This window comes from Crotalus tigris, unplaced genomic scaffold (genome assembly GCF_016545835.1).
Source record: "Crotalus tigris isolate CLP2741 ecotype Arizona unplaced genomic scaffold, ASM1654583v1 scf7180000018777.2418813, whole genome shotgun sequence".
NCBI lineage: Eukaryota > Metazoa > Chordata > Lepidosauria > Squamata > Viperidae > Crotalus > Crotalus tigris.
The window spans coordinates 107,377-115,768 of NW_024097195.1; positions in this window are offsets into that span (position 1 = coordinate 107,377).

The window sequence follows — 8,392 nt, forward strand, 5'->3', positions numbered from 1 at the left end:
GGGGGGAACGGGCTACAGTCCTAGATATTCCATTGCTTAAATATGACAAACTCATTCTGACTAGACTGAATTCCTGCTATCTTATAAATGTTTTGCTGACTTTTGTTTATACTCATCACGAAGGATGCTTGGCCAAAGCTGCTGTTGCATGCTTTTTATTACTATTATTTTTGCCCCCCAACCTCATATCATTTGTTTGCTGTTAAAACAGCAACTCAGACAGGACAGCCATTTGGCAAGAACACCTCTGAAGCACTCACTGTTCCATTATTCCTTGCATGGAAAGCTTTTCTTTAATTTATTTCAGTAGAGTCAGTCCTTTCTATTCTATCACTGCTATAGCTATTTCAAAACAAACCCACAAAAACATCCCAATGAATGTTTTTAATTGGTACCATTTCCAAACTCTATCTTGAATTTACTTGGAGAATGGGCTATTTCTGTTCCCACCCACTCACCCAAAGTTTCTTGCCTGTCTTAAAAGCAAGAGGAGGTTGCACCATTTCCTCTATCCCTATCTACCGTGGATCATTTTAGCTCTTGCTTAAAAGAAAATACAACAGCAGCCACAAAACCAAATAGGAACATTAGCAGGGGCAAGCAAAAATGACACAGTAGCATTTTTGCTTTCTTGATGTGCTGAAGACAGCCATTCATTCGTAAGATGAGAACTAACAGCTTCTTCACCTCCCTGCGGGCTCCCTCTTTATTTTATTTCTACCTTGAGGTAAATGCCCTGGGAAAAGGGTATTATTTTACCCTGTATTACTTTAAGAGCCATTTGAGTAATCCATCTTAACTCAGGGTTGATAAGCTTCCTACATTCACAGGAGATTTAAGGGTAATGTAAAGCATTTCAGTCCCCAGCCTTTATGTTAAGCATGCAGCAACTTCTGAAATTTTCAACTTTCTGCACCAGCCCAGCCACAAAGATCTTTATAGGCGAGGCCTTTCTCACATGGCAATTACATGGTTAACTTGGTAAAGACTTCTCTTTGGGTGGACTCAATCACCGTAGTTCCTTAACCAGCTCTTTTGATAGGCTTGTACTGACTGATTTAAAAAATCAAGTTTCATTGTAGTCTTCAATTCTAGTTCTATGAAAAAGACTGTATTATCTTTTACTCAAAGCTGTAAACTGAAAGAGTCATAGCAACATATCTACAATGTATTTAATAGTATTAATACATTTTTATTGCAATTCAGGCTAAGGAGGAAATAATTAAACCTCTTACCTCCACACACACACAAACACCCAATACCATTGTAATTCTGCTGAAAATCTTCAGACATATTATTAAACTTTAAAAATTGATAAAGTTTATAACATATTCATTGTCAGGAAAGTTTGGCCCTTGGAGGAATTCCAAAATGCCACTGCACAGTCTAAAAAAAAAAGATCAAAGGCACAATTCAGTTCAGCCTTGTACTTGATCAGAGTCAACAACACATGGCTATTTCTTACAGGATCGTCCCCATATAATTTTCAAATTAATGATATTGTCTCAGATCACATAATAATGCATGGGAATGTGACAGATGAAGTCTTTATTAAAATAGTATAAACTGAAAACAGTGTAAAAATAAATTATACCAAAAGCCAAAGAAGTGTTGTATCAAATCTGCACTGTAGTCTTAATCCTGATAAATAATGTAATTATGTCAACCGCAGTTTATGACTGATGGCTAGCATTATGTGCACCAAATCCCTTTTATACACAGTGATCCACAATTTTGGGCACTAAGTTTGTTTAAAAAATCACCAACATAATGTAGATATACAAGGTTGGTCTCATTCTAACCCAATCAATATTAACTTTGGCAATTGAGTATAGAAATCCAATAGCAAATGTTGCTTATACAGTATTAAATGAGCCAGTAGTATGACTTTAAACAATGTAACTGCATAGACAGTTACACTTCTGATTGTTTTATTGTGTATTTTGGCTCCATTTATAATGTCAGCTATCTGTAGAGAGGCTTAAGGTTACTTTGAAGATAAAATAGGAGGTGGACTCCTAGGAATGGTGCTATGAACCTTTTGAGGAAAGGTAAGATGTAAAAGATAAATGCATCCTCAATAAATAATACAGAATAAGCTATAAGCAAACAAAAAAGCCTCTGCTGAATTATAGTTTTTTCTCAACACTATGTGTATTACTTCGTTGTTACTTTTTTTTTAATCACCTCTGTCTAGAGAGCCAAAATGGTCTAGTGGTTAAAGCATCAAGCTAGAAAGCAAGAGACTGTGAATTCAAGTCCTGCCTTAGCCATTAAACCAGCTGGGTGACCTTGGCCCAGTCATTCTCTTTCAGCTCAACCCACCTCACAGGGTAATTGTTGTGGGGAAAATAGGAGGAAAGTGTTGGATGTGTTTGCCGCCTTGAGTTACTTGTAAAAATAAATAAATGTATCCTCAATATGTTGACTAAATTCCAAGAATTCTTACCGTCAGGGAAGGCACAGTAAAATGTACAAACTACTTTCTTTTTTTTTTTATTCCTCCCAGAATGTCAAAGTGTAGATGGGGTTATCTCATTTTATATACCACAAAATATTTATATGTCCCAAAGCTTTATGGGTTAAACTGTAACTAATGAGAATTACTAGATTAATGTGGTAATATGATTCCCAGAAGTGATAAAAACCAATGGCCACAAACTAATTTCTGGAGAAATCATGATTTGCCTTCTGTTTCAAACCAATAAGTGTTCCAGATGGTAGCAATTCCAGAATCCCATTCACCAACAGTACACTCTCTCACACATACACAAACAAAAACTGGCACAGGCAGTTTTTAAAGACTGCATTCTAAAAAAAACAATTCTCGAGCACTATGATCTCACGGTGCTCAGGGAGGCTGCAGAGCCTCATTTCCTAATTATTGAAATTTCTTTTCCTATAAGTAATAAACCGGGAAAATTCCTACTTAATGTTTCACTTTGGGGAAGGGTTTATAAAAACAGTGACATTTCCCACATCAAGAAAAGGGTCAGCAATAGGGGCCCTGGAAATTCTTATCAGGGCCCTCTCCAGCTGTTGGGAGGGCAGATAGTGGCAGTTATTGTCAGCCAAAAAATATAGTGGTGGCTAAGCCTGAAGGAGATTCTTTGACAGACCCTTGACTCTGGCAATCCCCTACCTAAATTGAGCCAGGTCTTACAATATATAATTGAAAATCTGCATTGTTTTTAGGAGACAGGAATTATCAGAAAGAAGCATGCAATACTCGCTCAGGAATGGAGAGGTGTGGAATTTCGGCAAAGGATAAAGACCTATCAAAGTGTAGGTGTGAGTTAAAAAGATATGGAATGCTCAAATGAATAGGAATCAAAGCAACATATTACCTTATGCATTTGATAGAGTCTGTGTCTATTGTCATGAAAGCACATTTTTCCCATCCAGGAAAAAAAACTGGTAAGACAGCATTTTTTTAAAAAAAAAAAAATGCTTAAAGCCAGCACTATTTAGAGAAAGGATAAGACATTGATTTAAATGTTAATATTCCTTTCATGAAGTACTTCCAGTTTCAATCATATTACATCACAAATGAAAAGGGATCCATAAAACTAACTCTTGGCTCATCAAGAGACCTTTGTATTATCTCATATTTCAGGTGTTCTGGGAAATACCTGGACAGCTGGAATTCATAAACTGAATCAGATGCACACTTGGGATTCATAAAATGGAACTGAAGCTATTTGACATGTACTGTAGCTGTTGGTCAATGCATTTTGGGGTTGAGAATTCTGAGCCAATGTATCTGGAAAGCAACATATTAAGAAGAACAGGTATCCAAATCTAAGAAGGAACACAGTCAGGAGTATTGGGCTACTTATACGCAACCACATGGCTGATGTTCTGTGTTCCATGGTGGCTCATATGCCCTCCAATTAATTTCTCTTGGTAGTTTCACAAATACAAATAGGGAAAGAAGAAACAATTTATTTTATGATAGAACGAGCCATATTTCTCTGAAGTAATAAACACAAAATTGTCCTCTGTCCTCTACTTCTGAAACTAGAAGCATTCTGCACTTTCTCTATCTTAGTCATGATCCTTAGTCTATTTGTCTTTGGAAATATTTGAAAATTAGCTAGAAGCTAGAAATTTATGACAGTATGGTACAATAAAGACACAATGGCCTTCCATCCCGTGGTGCTAGAAGTATCTTGTTTAAAGAAGAGTTTGATACCAATATCTTATTTCTTGAAAGAAGGGACCGCACCACTTCTCTTGAAGGAAAAGTGATACCAACGATCTTTTCTCAAAAAACTCTTGCTGGATCCAACTATACAGGACAATTTTTATACAGTCTTTAACTGTAATTCCCTCCCCGCCAAAGGTCCAGCAGGCCCCTACTCTTGTACCTCTGGAATTCCGTAAGGAACTGGTCCTCCCCCCAAGGGCTGGATATGGTGAACCTATTGATTAAGCAATGCCACCTGATTGTACCCTTCTCTGTCATTGTGCCTGAACGATATTCCCCAGAGATTTGTATAACTCCCACCCTGACCTTTTTTAGGTAAGTCATTAAGACTTAGCTTTTTCCCCAGACCTTTGACTAGAATGGGTAGTGGGTTGTCCAACAGTGAGATTTTTTGTATATTCTGTGAATATACAATTCTGTGAATTGTTTTATTCTAAATGTTGTATATTGTATGTTGCCCTGAGTTATAATAGAATTGGGGAGCTTATTGAATATTTTAATTGGTCAGGATCAAAATTCAAGTCATGGAAGGCATCATATTAGAAAAGGCTGCATTAATCTGTATTTTACCTAAGAGGCTGCTGAATATAACATGGAAAGGGTTTTTAATCCAAGAAAGATCTGTTTTAATGAAAGAAAGAACAGCATATTTACATTTATTCCTTTTTTAAACAATGTAAGTCTTAGTATTAAATTCAAAGCATAATTAAAATAAAATAAATAATTTAAGTTAATTAAAATGTAAAATAAATATAAACTAAAATAATAAAAATAGGTATTAAATTAAATTAATAAATATTAAATATATTAAGCCAGTTTGGTCTATCAGTTAAGACACTAGGCTAGAAACCAGTAGACTGTGAGTTCCAATTCTGCCTTAGGCATGAATGGTGGCCAGGGTGACTTTTCGCCACTTACTCTCTCTCAGCCCAACCCACTTCACAAGGTTGTTGTGGGGAAAATATCAGGAGACAGGAGTACTAGGTATATTTGTTGCCTTGAAGTATGTATAACAAAAAATAAAGGTGGCACAAATAAATAAATAACAAAATAAAATATATTAGAAAGATATAAATTATATTCGAAAGCACTTATTTAACTCATACTTACTAGTTCCTGAAAAATCCTAAATTCTGTCTTCATTACACCTTTATCCAATCTGTTGATTTATTACTGAATAGATAGCTGAATATTTTTCTCCTCTCTTGATTAAAGTTGTTTGTGAGTGCAAAACAATAAATTGAATGCCAAGTATCCAATAAACTGATTGGACATAAATATATGGATTTTCTTTTTTATCTATTATGTAGAAAATGCTAGAGGTTCAATAGTTCCTATTCTCCTTTGTTCCCTCTGTAAATGAGGTTGTTTTTTTTTTCCTTGAGAAATACCTTATATATTCTTTGCTTCAGTTCAATACAAAATAAACATCTTGCTCCATAAAAATAGAAGTAGGCAGATAGAAGTTTCCTTTAGACATTTCATATATCATATTCTGTAAGCCAGATAGCTGGATCAAACAATTATGGAAACTAATCTAATACATCTAGAGCAGAGGTCCCCGACCTTTGGGGCACCAGGGGCCAGTTACATGGAAAGAGGTTTTTCCACGGACCGGAGGGGGTGCAGTTTTGTGTGCTGCCTGCATCCTGTGGAGAAGGCTTTCCTTGTTTGTGTGGACCGGTTGCTGGCATGCTGCGGCACAGTACTAGTCCACGGACCAGGGGTTGGGGACCCCTGATCTAGAGAGCACTTGTGTGCAAATCCCTCAAAGAAGGGAAAAGACTGCTCTTCTGATGCTGCAACCTAATCCTTTATGTTGTTGAACTAATATTGTCAGCACCTCTATATGATCAATCAACAAACAGCGTGGCTATTCCTACCCCAGCAAGAAGTGCCATTACCGAAGAATACCTGGAAGAAATCTAAGAAGGTATGTAATTCTTTATAGTGGCAGGATCTGAGGCTGCCATTCAGATGTCTTTCACTGACTGTGAGTATGGCAAAGACCCTGCATGTCTCACCCACTTTTCAAAAATAACACTTCTCTCTGTGTTTATCTGTCTTCTCTCTGCTTAACTATCTGACATTACCATCCTTGAACTTCTCAGTGTGAGCCTTTCAAGAGTCATTGAAGAAAAAAGAAGAAAATAAGTGTGGAATTTTAATCCAGTTGTGTACTTTTCAAAAAACTCCTTTACTAGTGGGAGTGGGAAGGCAATTAATGGCATTTCCTACTTCTCCCTTTCCCCTCCCCAGCCACTCCTCTCTGTACAGTGTGTTATTCCAAAGATGATATTCCAGTTTTCTAGACTAGATTTTGGGTGGGAACATAGATTTCTGTAGGAACATGAAGTGACCAACAAAGCCATTCCCATCTACAAACAGATGTGTCTAGGGAATTAAAAGCCTTTTCCATTCAATCCCCAGGATCTCAGCTTTGCTTCTTTGCACAGGAAACTCCCTCATTGCCTTCCCTGTTTACTGCATTGGATTGAACCATCACACATGGCTAATAAAGAATGCAATAATTGCTTGTGCATGGTTTCATCTTAACTTTTCAGTTCAGCATAATTATTTTATTGTTGCTGTTTTAATTGCTAGCTCCTCAGAAGTAGAGCACCTCTGTAATATATACATATTTGACTTAATTATTTCAGACAGAAACAGAAAAGGCGCATTATGAGGCAAGAAAAAAATAATGGTGATCCATGTTTATATAATGCATCAGTTTTCAGAATGCTTTATAAACATAATAATATTTATTCAATTCTATAAGATGAGTCAGATTTATGATCTTCACACGGCTGAGATTGAGATAGTAACTTGCAAATTGTAAGATAAAATGAGATCATAAAGCTGAAGACAAAAATAATGTAGAAAAATAAAAATGATTGTGTGTGTTCATCTCAATTATTTAAAATCAAGAAATTAAATGTTAAAATTTAATGAAAATGTAAAATACAATCTTCCAAAATAATATGAATATTGTTCCATTAGCTAAACTTCAGCAGTTGGATTCTTATAAGTAGTATATAAAATCCCCTCATTCCAAGAAGGGAAGGCAATGAAAAATTTTACATTCTACAAATATCTGCACTTTTCAAGAATTATCTTTGTTTTTCTTTCTTTATTTTTTTCCATACAAAAAATTTCATCTCTCTGATCTGTATTTTTCTTTTCTTTGAGAGCAAGTCAACCAATCCAAATATTGAATTCTGAAGCAGTACAAAATGGGATGACACTCTCATCTTAGTCTCATGTTATTCAAAGTTTCCATTAATATCAGCCATGCAGAACAGTGATTTATGAATTTGGCAATAGCTAAAGCACCTGATTTTGTACTATATAATTATATAGAATTTATATAGGAAGGAAGGAAGGAAGGGAGGGAGGGAGGGAGGGAGGGAGGGAGGGAGGGAGGAAAGAAGGAAGGAAGGAAGGAAGGAAGAAGGAAGGAAGGAAGGAAGGAAGGAAGGAAGGAAGGAAGGAAGGAAGGAAGGAAGGAAGGAAATTACAGACCTATCAGCCTGACCTCAATAGCTGGGAAGATCCTGGAAAAGATCATCAAACAACGAATCAACGAACACCTAGAGGCAAACAAAGTCATTACTAAAAGCCAACATGGGTTTGTCAAAAATAGATCATGCCAGACAAATCTTATTGCATTCTTTGACCAAGTGACAAAATTCGTGGATCAGAGGAATGCTGTGGACATAATTTACTTGGACTTCAGTAAGGCATTTGATAAAGTAGATCACAACCTACTACTTGACAAGATAGAAAAATGTGGGGTAGACAGAACCACCACCAGATGGATCCGTAGCTGGCTGACCGGCCGTACTCAGCGAGTGGTCCTCAATGGAACTGCATCTAATGGAGGGAAGTGTGTAGTGGGGTGCCCCAGGGCTCTGTTCTGGGCCCAGTACTCTTCAACATCTTCATCAACGATTTGGATGAAGGGATAGATGGGGAACTCATCAAATTTGCAGATGACACCAAGCTGGCAGGAATAGCCCACACTCCAGAAGACAGGCTTCAGATACAGAAGGATCTGGACAGACTTGAACACTGGGCACTAACTAACAAAATGAAATTCAATGGTGAAAAAAGCAAGGTTCTACATTTAGGCAAGAAAAACCAAATGCACAAGTACAGCATAGGTGGCACCATGCTCAGTAG